This window comes from Ceratotherium simum, chromosome 13, assembly GCF_057802395.1.
Source record: "Ceratotherium simum simum isolate JZ-2026a chromosome 13, ASM5780239v1, whole genome shotgun sequence".
NCBI classification, from domain to species: Eukaryota; Metazoa; Chordata; class Mammalia; order Perissodactyla; family Rhinocerotidae; genus Ceratotherium; species Ceratotherium simum.
This window is the reverse complement of record NC_141912.1, coordinates 29,333,513-29,348,329: the sequence shown is the minus strand read 5'-3', so window position 1 is coordinate 29,348,329 and position 14,817 is coordinate 29,333,513. Positions and strand designations below refer to the sequence as shown.

General features: G+C 35.5%; 1 pseudogene; it reads right to left on the bottom strand.

Annotated features, from left to right (window-relative positions):
* Positions 1-9,479: 9,479 nt before the first annotated feature.
* LOC101403722 (olfactory receptor 14J1-like) lies at positions 9,480-10,428 on the bottom strand (annotated as a pseudogene).
* Positions 10,429-14,817: the final 4,389 nt, after the last annotated feature.

Below are 14,817 nucleotides of genomic sequence, written 5' to 3'. Positions count from 1 at the left end.
TGGAATCCTTTCACTGTAAAAAATTAACTCCAAATGTCTGGCCAGAATAAGTCTCTGGGATGACACATGATTAAACGAGTGTGGCAGAGACTAGAGTCAGAGTGCAGCCTGAGGTTGTGATCAGGGAGGACAGGCTCTCCTCTCCGTCACCCAACCTCACACCCCGCTTATGTAACTGGTAACAGCTCAGCACATAATGCATATCATTTTACAAAATATAAGTGATTAATATGAGCGAAATAGCTACAAGGAACTTCCTATTCCTCAGCATAGGAATAGCTTTTTTTTCTCACTTGTCTAGAATACATTTTATTAAAGTCATTTCTATGTTGCAAGGAATACTGACTTCTTTCTTTAAACTAAAGATCTTATCCTATATGTTTTATATTTAAAAAGACTATCATTGTTGACAGTTTCATATGGAAACAATATAACGGAGCTGGTGAAATATTTGACTAAGAGAGGAAAAGAATTGCAACTTTCCACACCAATAAGAGAGTGAAAATACGAGAACGAAAGGCTGAGAACTATTCCCATAGCTGTGTGTGTGTGTGTGTGTGTGTGCGCGCTTGTATGTGTGTGATCATCTTAAAATGGTGTAAATAATCATGTCTTACATTGAAGAGCAGTTTACATATATACATATATAAAATCTCTCATATTATATCATCTCATCTAACTATTTATATGAATCATCTCATTTAATCCTTATGGTAACTGCCTATTTAGGCTATGATAGCTTCATGAAAAACTACTGGATTTGGAACTGGAATATTTAAGTTTAGGGTAGACTCTGCACTTAGCAGTTATGTGACATTACTCAACTAATTTACCCACAAGCAAAAAGGAAATAAAGCTGTTGTCCCAGAGAACTTTTGGTCTTCCATTTCAACTTCCTGGAGAAATGAATACAAAAATCAATTCCTAGTCCAATTCACGGACTAGAAATTATCTTTTATTTTGTTAGGTTTGATACATGACATTTTCAAAATCAATTGCTCACATACTCTCCTTGCTCTTATCTTCCCTGTATCCCAAGAATCAGTGACAGTCTCTTTGTCTTGGGCCCTTATTAAATCAGAAACTGACTATTTTGCTGGGTAGTCACTTGTCATCCAGCCAGGAATGTATCATTCTTTGTACCAATTGAAAACAAGACAGAGTTTATTTCATTCCACACTGTGTAAAATGAAATAATCAAAACTTTCCTTGATGTTCACTAGAAGAGTGAAATCAACATTTTAATATTGTTTTAATATAATCCTCTGAATTGGATGAGTCATTCTGATTTACAGCACTGTGTAAAACCAGAGGCAGATGTGGGCTGGTTGAGCAAGGAAATTATCAGTGATAGAAAGCATTGAGATATATAATGAGACCATAATTACATCTCCATTGGATCTGTGTTAAAAATAAACAAGTTATCTTGAATGAGCAGATTCCCTGGTAATCACACACAGAAGGACAGAGTGTGGGAGTATAAATGCAGGATAACTTGAACACACTTCAGCTGTTCGGTGACCACTGGAGTAACTTTTAGGCCATATTTTAGGAAAAACAGGAGAAAGAGAAGGGGAAAGTGGGAAGAAAGAATATAGCTACTACGAATTACCATCTATTGAGTGTCAATTGTGGGTAGGGTCTCTTAACAGGCACTGTGACAAGAATTTTACACATATTACTTCTAATTCTTACAACAGCATTGCACATATATTATATGAGAGAAGACTGGGCATCAGAGTTAAAGTAATTACAAGAGCCAGTAAGGAAAGAAAATTAGGAGAGATTGAAAGAAAAAGCCATTGGACATTGTTGTTGTTATTATTGTGGTTATTATATTGGAACAAAGAAGGATAAATAAATTTGAAAAAAGGAATATATCCAATATTTCATGGAATCTACATTTAAAATGGAATTATATACATAGCTCAATATACACATGTTAAAGATCTGCATTTTTATGTAAATAAACTTATAAATCAGAAAAAAAAAATCTCAGAACAAGCATCTTGAGTACACGAAACAGGTCACAGGTTTTCAGCTTTCCCCTACCGAGTGTAGGACAAAATAACACAGTTTTCTAGCATCTTGTCTTGAACTCCATCATGGAGATGCCAATAAAGGATCAGAGAGTAGATCTGAGAAAGTTAAAAGACAGATTTCTTGTGGAGACAGAAAATGATTGGTTTCTAGTCTGTGTAGAGTGGCAGTTTGGGGAGGGAGAGGGTGAGGTAGTGTTCCAGAAAATAGTCTAAGCATTGTATCCGAGTCTCCTCCTGATTGGGGGAGAGCTTTCAGTTATGCTTTTTTGAAAATCTTTTTCACTAAATTGATGATCTTTTTTTCCAACTGTAAGCAAGAGCAGATGGAGGTTCAGTTTTGGTCAGATTGGTGGGGTAAAATCAGGGCAGCACCTAAGCCTGGGTGTCGACGACAGTTGATAGCAGTTGCTGGGTGCAGATATCTACCCTGGGCTTTTTATTTCTCCTTTTATAAACCCTGAGGTCTGGATGATGAAAACTAAGGGAGGCAGCTCTGAAAAAAGAGCAACGGGTGGTAAGAGGTCCCAAGATTCCTGGAGACTTAGAAGCAACTGGTAGGAGGGGTAAATGGAGTTCAGTTAAGTTCATGTTTTAGTGGCAGGAACTCTTGCCCTAAGTTGTGCAAACCTAAACTCGGCAGGAGGTAGACAAAATGAGATATAGCTTTTAGTTCCTCTCTCAAACATATGACCAGTCAAGATAACATCCCTTCAGATGGATGAGTTCACTGAAACAAATAATAAGATATCTGAGAAATGAAACCATTAACAAGAAAGACAAGGTGAGTGATTTACAGCAGATGAGGCAGAATTAATGGGCCAGCAAATAAAATAATTTAGAATAGCATGATAAATATGTTCAGTGTGGTGAAAATATTACTCGTGTGAAGCAAAAACAAACATTCATGAATAAGAACCATTTTAAAATAATTTGGCTGGAAAGTATAGCTGTTTAAGAAAGTTTTCAATAGATGAATTCAGCCAAATGAACAAATTACTGAGCTGGAATATAAGTGCAAGACATTCTCCCAGAAGATATTAGGAAACAAATAGGTGAAAAATATACATTTCTCCACGCTGCTGCCATCACCCTTTCCCCTGTGCAGATATTCTCACCCTACTCAGGCTCAACATCCTGCTTTGAGCTGCTACAAATTTTACTTATTAAAAAAACACATTGAGGGGTCAGCCCCATGGCATAGTGGTTTGGTTAAGCGCATTCTGCTTTGGCAGCCAGGATTCACGGGATCAGATCCCGGGTGCGGACCTATACCACTTGTCAGCCATGCTGTGGCAGCAACCTGCATATAAAGTGGAGGAAGATTGGCACAGATGTTAGCTCAGGGCTAATCTTCCTCAAGTGAAAAAAAGAGGAAGATTGGCAACAGATGTTAGCTGAGGGCTAATCTTCCTCAGGAAAAAAAAAATACACACACATTGAAATATCATTACCACATTCAACAGGATTTTTCCCAAATCTATAAAGATCTGTCAATTCCAAGTGTTTAAAAGAGTGGGAACTATTATAAGCAAGCATATACTTTTGGTGGGAATGTAAATTGGTATTACCGCTTTGGAGGAATTTGTCGTTATCTATAATCTGAGAATGTGCATTGCTCATGACCCAGCAATTTCATTCCTGCACGTGTCCAAGAGTATTCAAAGCAGGATGTTTTACAATACCTCCAAATAGGAAAGAACATAAGTGTCCTTCAACTATATAATGGGTAAAACTGTTTTCACATATTTGTATAAAGGAATGCTATACAATAATGATAGTAAATAAATCATAGCTATAAGCAACAAATTCAACAAAAATGTACAAACATAATATTGTGAGAAAGAGGCAGACATAGAATAGAATGCATAAAATTTGCTTTTATTTATATAAACTTCAAAATGGGATAACACTAAACTACATAGTAAAGAGATGTATACCAGTATATGCAAACTTTCAAGAAGAGTGAAGGAAGTAAAATCACAAATGTCAGATTAGTGGTGATGTCTTAGGAAGAAATTAAGAGGATTGTAATTGGGGAGGGGCATTCAGAAGTTCTGGGAAGGTCTACGCTCTAATTCTTGGCATGGCTATTGGAGATTTTCTTTGGTTCTATTTTTTGATTGAGGTCGAATGCTCAAATCATAAATGTAAGATTTGAATAAGTTTTGACAAATTCATTTACCAATGCAACACATATCCATCACAATATAGTGCATTTCCATCTACCCAGAATGTTTCTTGTGTCCCTTTCTAGCTAATTTCCTCCCCATCCTCAACTCCCATAGAGCAATCCCCATATACATTTTTCCACAATTGATTGGTTTTGCCTATCCTTGAATTTATGTAAATGGAACTGTGAAATATTTACTATTTTGTGATAGCTCATTTCACTCAGCATAATACCTATGAGATTCATGTGTTGTGTGTATTAGAAGTTTTAATCCTTTTTATTGCTAAGTTGTATTCCATTTGATGGATATATCTTATTTTATCTACATTGATGGATATCTGGGTTGATGGATATCAATTTGGGGTTATTATTTAAAAACTTGCTCTGTTCTTGATTCAATGATTTCTAATAATCTATATGCAAGTTTACCGATGTTCTTAAATGAGTTAAGCCTATCTAGTGAATTTTTCACTTTTAATAATGTACTTTCCAGCTCTAGAACTTCCATTTGAATCTTTTTTATGATTCCCATTTCTTTGCTGGTATTTCTCATGTGTTTATTTATCATGACCATATTTTTCTTTCAATAATTGAATATATTTATAAAAGTGGTTTTAAAGTACTTCTCTGCTACTTCCAATATTTAGGTCATCTCTGAATTGATATTCACTAAGTTTCTCCCTGGTTATTAGTCGCTACTCCTACTTCTTTCCATATCTAGTAGAGTTTGATTTTATGCTTAATATTTTAGATGCTACATTGGTGAGCGTCTAGATTTTATTTCCTTATTTTAGAGAGCATTAAGTTTTGTTCCACAGGCAATTGATTTACTGATGGATCAGCTTTTTTCTTTTGAGACTTGATTTAAAACTTTGTTAAGATTTTCCAAGTGCAGACTTTACTCTGGGGATAGAATTGCCCTACTCATAAGACATGGCTCTTCTGGGGTGGCAATGGAGTGCACAGGGTATTCATTGAAGTATCTCTGCTCTATTTTGTCAGATCTCCTAAACATCCTAGTACTGTTCAACTTCTGGAACCACCTTCATCCCACAGCTTACCAGCAGGTGTTTTCTACCAAGCCTCACAGTATCTCACCCAGTGGATGCATAGCTTTATATTTGGCCAAAAACTAAAGGAACGTTATTTATTTTTCAGGACTCCTTGTTTGCATAGCTCCCTTTCCTTGGCTACCTTTCACTGAGAACTCCAGCTATCCCAGGAACCTCAAAATCTGATTTCTGCTTCCTCAGCTACAAGTGACTTTGTGGTCAGCTTTGGGTCTACTTTTCTGAACCATTTTCTAGGAACTGCCTCCTGGCAGAAAACCAGGGTTATCATGAGGCTCACTGTGATGGTTAACTTTATGTGTCAACTTGGCTAGACTTTGGTGACTAGTTGTTTGGTCAAACACCAGTCTAGATTTTGCTGTAAAGGCATTTTTTTTAGATGTGATTAACATTTACAATAAGTTGACTTTAAGTAAAGCAGATTACTCTTCATAATGTGGGTGGGCCTCATCCAAGCAGTTGAAGACCTTAAGAGTAAAGACTGAGGTTTCCTGAGAAAGAAGGAATTCTGCCTCCAGACTAGTACATAGAAATTCTACCTATGTTTCCAGCCTTTCGTCTCAAGACGCAACATCAACTGTTACATACCTCCAGCCTGCCAGTTTGCCGTACAGGTTTTAGACTTGTCATCTCTCACAATCACATGAGCCAATCCTTAAAATAATTATCTCTTTTTCTCTCTTATCTATCTATCTATCTATCTATCTATCTATCTATCTATCTATCTATCTATTTATCTATCTATCATCTATCTATCAATTACTGATATATGAATGATCTATCTATCTATCAGTTACATATGTAACAATTGTCTATCTATCTATCTATCATCTATCTATTTGTATCTCCTATTGGTTCTATTTCTCTGGTGAACCTTGACTAATACACTCACCTTGTGTGCTTTTTCTCTTTCCAGAATTACTGTCCTGTGCTGCCTGTTGCCTAAATCTGAAAACAGTGACTTCATTTATTTTTTCAGTTTTATATTTATTTACAACAGGAAGGTCAGTCTGGTTACCCTGCCATGGCTTTATTTACTTTGAATCTTTACTGCAAAGTTTCATGGTATTTGTATCTCCTTTTATATTTTTTGATATATACTCTGTATCTTTTCTAATTTTTACTTAATTTTTGCATAGGTTTTTAATAGGAATGGCAAAGACTGAGATCTCTGATATTTACATATAACTTTATTTTATCACATTCTTTTCATTCTACAAAATTCCTGGTAGGAAATACTCTCTACACCCTCTCCATATGCCCACAACACTTATCATTTCCATGCACATAGAATTTTTATTTCCAACAAGTGTGTCTTTACCTGTGAGTTTCCTCTCCCTGTTGGAACCTGCTCTGTTTGCCTGCAGGCTAGGTCCAAGGTGCTGGGAAATTAAAGCTACCTCCACCCTCCCATCAGTAGCACAACCATTAACTCACAGTTGCTGATGGATAAATACCCATATTTCTAACCCCTTAGGCGTGGTTACTCCAAGGCATATATTTTACTCTGTCTCTCAAAGTTTCTGCAGTATACACACTCACTATTCTAAACATTTTTGGCTTCTTTCTTTTACTTTTACTTAGGCTCAGTATATGCACTCATTATTCTAAACATTTTTGGCTTCTTTCTTTTACTTGTATCACTTCCCCACACACCTACTAATTTTTTCCTGGGATTACCTTCCTAATCAACTACCTACTCTCAACGCTTCATTTCAGAATCCGCTTCTGGGAGAAACCAAACTTAGTTACACCTCTAAAATAATGAGTTTTTTTGAAAGATAGACTGAGAGTTCCTAATATCAATACCCCAAATTTAGATAGGTGATAGAGGATAGGTTTTAATGTAGAACTGTGGCAAGACATTGAATCAAACGAGGGCTGTGGAATAAGTCTGTCTACCTAAGAAACTAAAAACCTTAAGAGAATGGAAACCATATTTGATCCTTGCTTTCCTGAATTCCAACCTAAGAAAGATTAGCCTGAATCAGCTGAAATATAAGATTTAAAAAACTGAATTTATGACACTCTATTTGGAACCCAAACATGTTCCCAGCTTCTCCTTAGCCATTAGTGGCATGACTAAACCCTAGAATTACAGGGTTTAAAATTAACTCTACTTTTAGTGTCCTTTTCTTCATATCTGCATCTGATTTGGAGATCTCCAATTAGAAGCCTTTTTTTTCCCTTCTCGTCTCTGAATTCTTTGAAATTCATTGCCTCTACCACATTAATTCATTATAATATAGATTCTGTAAAAAATATCTATTGAAGGAGTTTAGGCAACTAGTAACAAAGTGGGATGAGTTCTGAGTTAAGAACTGGGAAAATTGAACTGAGCAGCAGAGATGTTTGTCTTATCCTTTACTTTCTCCTCTCTGAGACCTTATTTTTAAGAAGCAAGAATTAGGAAGTAGGGCAAATCATGAAATCCAGGTTGAACACATGGTTGTTGGGTGATCAGTATAAAGAAATATGGTGGCTCAGGAAGACTAGTCTTATAGTGACTGACTTTTATATAGACTTACATTCAGAAGTGAGTTCATATTCCCAAAGTAGCTGGTTGGTATTAGTATATTACATAAGAGTTCTAGTAGAAAAAGATAATGGGGCAGAAAACTATAAAGTAGAAAGTCATAAAGTAGATTGTGCCCCAGAAGTAACCAATATATGTACAGTAAAATTTAACTTCAAAGCTTGGACAAATTAGAAATACACGATATTATTGTCTATAGTTAATTTTATCTTTCTTTTGACCCCTCAGCAGAAATACTAATTAAATAAATGTCAAATCTAGTTTAATCTTAGTCCAAATTGATCATTCAAACAGTCATTTCAGTAAATATTTAGTCTTACCTTTGGATAAAATTATTTAGTCTCTCAGAGAGCCTCCTGTTTCCCTTCTTAAGATGGCGGAGTATATAAAGGAGGGAAAGTCATGTATACTTCTGGGTGAGGGAGAAAGTCTCATTTTGGAAGTAGTGTCTTTCTTCTTTGAATTTAAAATAATGCTGTTTGAAAACCTGGTTGCTACTTGATCTGCTGATATTGGCAAATGATGCTACTGGAATAATTCATTTGTTTGCCGCATTTGGCTTGATCAGACCACAGTGGTGCTTATTGGGTGACTAAGCCTCACTTTTGCATCTCCTGGCTGCAGAACTCTGTGTCTCTCATATCTCTATCCAGCCTACTTTCTCAGTGGTCCAATTCCACACACTGCTGTGAGGTTGCAATTGTCCATCTCCAAATTTTCCTTCCCATGGCAGACATCATTGTGGGTCCAACAGAGAAGCAGTTTCCCTTGGGGTTTGAGGGCAGCTTAGGGGACTAAACCTTAGAGACTCCTGGACCTACCCACACAACGCAGCCTAATTTACATTGATGTGCCTCTTCCTCTGACTGGATATGCCAAGTTTTGCTTTCAAGATGACTCCCAAATCATCAGACACTTACTATCTGAGATTATCCCAGAAAGGGGATATCAGAAAAATGCATATGATCTCTGTGATCTCTTTACTCTATCCACTTCCCTTCTTCAGTTCGTAATGTCCTGGACTAGAAGATGTGGAGGGCATTTCTTTAACTTTCCCTGTTACATTTCCTCCTTCCCAGATTCAGCTAAACCTTAATGGTAGACAATGATCTATGTGTACATAAGAGACAGAACCTCATGAATTGAATACTTCCAGCTTGATAGTTGATTTTCCAAAGGAGAGATCAAAGAATACTCATGTCAATAAACTGATTTATAAAGCTTTTATTCTGCTTCATGACTCAATTTTTTATTTTTTCTATTATAAATTCTTATCACCACTACAATCATATGGATGTATACAATAGAGTGAGAATGAGAATAACCCCAATTTATTTAGTTCTTACTATATGTCAAGTTCTATTTCTAAGTGTGCTATGTTTGTCAGTGTATCCACGAATGTGTATGTGTCTGTATTTCTATATGTATTGGGAGGGAAAGGGAAGTAGAAGTATAAATTGTTATTTTCTCTTAATTTAAAAGAATGAAAGAATAGTTTCAATTACTAAAACCATGAAGAAATCAGGTAAAGTTTCCATAATGACAATGGTTATTTTCCAAGATAAATATACAGAGAAAGATGTTGCTGATTTCCTCAACATTACATATGGAAGGAATTCCAATTACTAAAAAAGTTTCTTGTGTATCATATTGGACAACCATCAACAACAGGACAAAAATGTTTTTTTTCCTGGTGAATTCACTACCCAACAGTAATTTTCTTAAAGCTCCCTTCATGGCCTCATTCTTCAAGCTGTAGCTAATGAGGTTGAGTTTTGGGGGTATTACTATATAAAAAGTAGATACTATAAGGTCAAAAGCAATTGGTATATCTGAAGTTGGTTTTAGAAACTCAAAAATGGTGGGGAGAGAGAAAATTACAGAAAAAAAAGGTGGGGCAGGCATGTAGAGAAGGCTTTGGAGCGGCCCTCGGCAGAGGGTATTCTTAGAACTGCGGAAAAGATGTGGATATAGGAGAGGACAATGGAGATGAAGCAGACGAATGCCATCACAGACATGAAAGCAGCCCCGCCAATCACTCCAAGGTAATCATTGAAGTAGGAGAGCTTCAGCAACTGAGGGATATCACAAAAGAATAGGTGGATTATTTTGGCCCTATAGAATGTGATAATGTGGCAGCAGTGTACAAGATTCCAGAGATTCCTTCACTTAGCCATACAGCTATCACAGCACATTTACAGGTTCTGGGATTCATGATGACCTTGTGGTGCAGTGGAAGGCAAATGGCTGCATAGAGGTCATGAGACATCACTGTGAGAATGGTCACCTCAGCCCAGGCCAAAACGTGAAGAAGAAAACCTAAAGCATGCACTGATCATGGAAAATATAGCCATTGCCCAACAGTGAATTGTCAATGGACTGTTGCAGAAATGAAAGAGAGGTCCAGAAGGGAAAGGTGTTTGAAGAAGTAATGCTTTGGGGATTGGACATGTTAGTCCAGCATCGTGATAGTAATAATGACGAGATTACCTTCAAAGGCCAACTGGTATATCACTAAGAAAAGCAAAGCATGTAAGGTCTGCAGCTAACAGTGTCAGAAAACCCCATGAGGAGGAATTCACTCATTGTGGTTATGTTTGCCATAACCATTTTGAAGATACAAATTGTATTGGCAGCTGGAAAATAAAGAGGATATGAGAAACACAGTAGAGAGATATTAAAATAATAAATAAATTCATTTATTCATCATTGCTTCTTTCAACAATTAATTTTTAAATACCTTGCATTTATCAGCTGTGCCCTGGATTTGGGGATCCAAAGGTGAAGATATATATTTCTTCTATTTATGGAGCTTATAGTCAACACTAGTAAACCAGCAGTTATAGCTGAATGCAAATGTAGTCAGAGTCACTGGTCTTGTCACAGAAAATTGGATGCTTTTGCACCATCAAAAAACACTACTCTATTTCCACAGTTGAGACTCACTGCTTTGTTTTAAGTTAACAACAGAAAAGCAGTAATCAGTTCTTGATTAGAGGTTTCTGACAATTGGATAGTTTTCATTTGTGTATAGTATAATGCTCTATTGTAGCAGATAGAATGGCCCTTTAGAGAAAATATGGTATTGGGAATTTAAATATGGGCTAGCTGTTTGGATGGGGAGATACCTAGTGTTCTTTCCTGGCAAGCAATTCTATTATAGGGTGAGCCCTGTAATTGTGGAGCCAAGGGCCAAGGGCCAAATTATGTAGTGTTATTGCCCTTCCAATTCACATTTTATTTAATGAACGTCTCATTGAAATCAAGAGAAAAAAAAAAAAGCAATATTTATATTTCACTCTCACATTTAGTGTTTAATCTCATTGTATGAAGCTTCTGATATCTAACAGCTTTCTCTTTGAATCTTCATTTTATTTAACTTCTCTTCATATTGTCTTCAGTTACAGTCGTTAAATATTCATTGACCATTTACTACTTGCAAAGGCATTTGCAAAGAAGAGGAAGACACAGTGATTGCTCTAAGGAGGTTGTAATTATGGAAGGAAAACATCCAACTACCCAATATACAACTTCAGAAAGAGAAACTGAAGAAGTATAAAGTGATCTACATTTCAGAGAAGAGATAAATCAAGTTTTAGTTCATTGTCCAGTATTTTTGGCTTTGTGGGGTGGAAATAACTAAGAGTTCTCCCCTCATTAAGATACACATCAGTATATGAGAGCCGATGAGTCACCTAGTAGCGAGTCTCTCATCTTCCTGCATTTTTCCCTCCATCTGTGAGTTCTAGGCAGCAACTGGAAAAACTGCTGTATGAGACAGTCTCTTTGGGCATTATGCTAAACCATGTGAAATTTCAACAGTTATTTTTTTTGTATCTCATTAATGCATGTTCTTAGAAACGATATCTGGGAGAATCCCAAATCTTTAGATCAACACCCCCTCATCAGTCTGAGAGGCTTTTGTTAGTAAATTCAATAGCCTCTCTCATTCACGTTATTTTTCTGCTCTCTAACGTCAATCTCTCCTGTTGACAGTTCAGACATACTCTGCCTCCCTCATGTCTCTTCCATGAAGAATGAACTTGGCATTTGGGCACCTCCTTTCTACATCCTACTGTCTGGCAGGAGTCAGTAGTTTTAGATTTACAACAAAAATTTATATTAAATTTAAAATTTTAAACTTTGTGTTGGCCACCAAATTTGAAAGCCTTTTTCTCTTACTCTGTGAATGTGAATCACAAGACTAATCTCTCTAGAATAGCCCCGACTTTACCCATTTCTGTCAGAACCTCACACTGCATAATAGAAAGCAGGAAGAATTAAGAGTAAGGATATGCTTCCACATAATTTCTCTCTTTCCATGTCTTGTTGTTTTGTCCCCTTTTTCCTTGAACTGATAAAGTGATAAACCACATTATTGTCCTTGCTTAATTTTGATTTTGGAACATTAAATATTTTAATCTACCAAATTTATACAAGTAATTATCAACAAACTGAGAAGTCAAAAAACTGAATAATTTTGAGCATTTATTTTCACGCAACAGACACAATGCTAGAGTCTGTCATAAAATATATCTCATTTAACCCACACAGCTATTTTCATCTTCTATAAGCTCAGCATTGTAATCTCTATTTTTATAAGAAAAAAATAAGGCGCAGAATACTTAAGGAACAAAATTGAGTTTGAGTACCAAACCCTGTTCTTTGCAATTCATACCACTGCATTATACCTAAAATCTGTAAGTATTAATGAACGACATAAAGGAACACTGGGAAAAAGCCAAAATTACACTGAACGTTTATCTGTCCAAGGCTTTGTCTTTTACAGTGATATCAGAGATTATCTGAAGAATCATGTTACAGTACAATTACTTTACTGAAGATTTATATAAACACATAAAATATTTACCTTTCTCATTTTACTGGTTTCCTTAACTTGTTCGTTATTGTAATACATTTATACACATATACATGAATATTAAATATATAGTTTTTATTAATCTTCTCATTTTCAGGGAAGTAAACATCCTTTCTTGTTAGAGTTAACAGTCTTGTTTTTCAAATTCAATTTGAAGACCATAAAGTTCTTTCAGAGTTTCCATAAACCATTTTCTTCTTTCCTCATCCAAGACTGGAAAACTTGCCATAGCTGTTTTTGGTGTGTGGGTAGTTATCAGAGCTGATCACCAAATTCTGATCTTTCTCATCTATAATAAGACAGATCTTTTTAAACATGTTGGTTCCCTTGAGAACCCAGTGTTTTTTGTTGTTGTTTTTGGTTTTTGTTTTTTGGGAGTCTTTTTGTAATGGAAACCTGAACTGAATGATAAAAAATATTTCATTTTCTCCACCTCTCTGTCACCTGGGACTTGGAGCCTTTGAAATTTTCACACAGAGCGGGAGTGGCTTGGTAAACCGTGGGATTTTGTTGTCCCCCGTTCAAGTTCCTTCTTAAAACACAGGTACCTAAACCCTACACTCAGTAATTCTGATTCAGAAGCTCTGAGGTGACTCCCATGAATGTGAATGCCTGACAAAGTCCCAGGTGCTGCTGCTGTTGCTGCCACTGCTGGTCTAAGTGCCACACGTGGAGAACCACTGAGCTGGCTAAATCAGGTCTTTCAGAAAGGCAACCAGGATTTTAAACATTAAAAAAATAAAGAAATTATCTTTAACATCAGACCTCCTAGAAAACTAAAAGTCAGCGTTTATAGTTATTTTTATGTTAGAAATTGAGGTCTATGTATTGAATCTCAGATTTCGAACAGCTGTTTTGGTCATCTATGATGGCCTCTAGCAATCATAAAACCATCTACTAAAAGATTCTGAAGCAAATCTAGCAACAGTACCTGAGAATCTCATAAAGAGGCCCAGTCCATTAAAATTTATTTAAATCTTTGCAACAATTTTTAAGTACTTAGAAGTAAAGGTAAGCCCACAAAATTGTTTGGAATTTCTGAGTTCTCTAAGCATCTTTTATACACGTTATTAATATTTTTCAGTAATAATCTTACAACTACAAATTTATTAAATTTATATTGCAATGATTTCTCTGAAGTTATGTGGAAACATATTTACTATATTTGAAAGACTACATGACATTCTGTTCAAATTACATTTCATGATTTGCAGAAAATTATTGTTCATTTATTCAGCAAATATTTATTGAGCGTCTATTGTGAACCATGCGCTTTTCCAGTTTGTTGTTATTATAAATAGCATTGGTCAGTGGTTTCTATAGTGTATTTATTATCACATTATTCTAAATAGGTGCAAAAACTCAATATTTTTCTTAATTATGAGTAATGTAACAACAAAGCGTTAGCATGATTATGCCAATAAATATTGCGTTTTTGCAGTTGATTTTTTTCCTTAAAATAAAATTAAAGGAGATGAAATTATTGAGTTTAAGGTTATAAAAAGGATTGTATGAGTTTCAAATATTGCCAAATTTCTTTCTAAGATTATTGTGAAATGTTATATTGTTCCCAGTATTGTTTGCCCATGGTGTTGCCAACACGAGGAATATATCACTTGTCATTTTTTGTGCTAAATAATAGAAGGAATATTGTATCATATGTAAGCATGTAGCCACTAGAGTCATATTGCCCAAGTTTGAACTCTAGTTCTGCCATTTACTCTCTCTCAGGTAACTTTGAATAGTTACTTTATCTTTTTGTACCTTTGATTTCTCATCTGAAAAATGAGTGTATTGACTAAACAATTTCTATAAAGTGCTCAGCAGAATGTGTCAAAAATAATTAAGTAGTTAATGATGTTGTGTTATGATCATTGATATTTTATTCAAAACTTTGTCACACAAAATATTCCAGAAAATAGGAGAGAGAAAACACTTCCTAATTTGTTTTATGAGCCCAGTATAAACTTGAAAACAAAATTAGACAAATATGTTACACACATACAAAAGAGACTAACTTTGACTATCCCAATAGATACAGAAAAAAACATTTTATACAATTCAATATTCACTCATGATAAAACCACTGAATTACTGAGTACATTCAGATGAAAAGAACT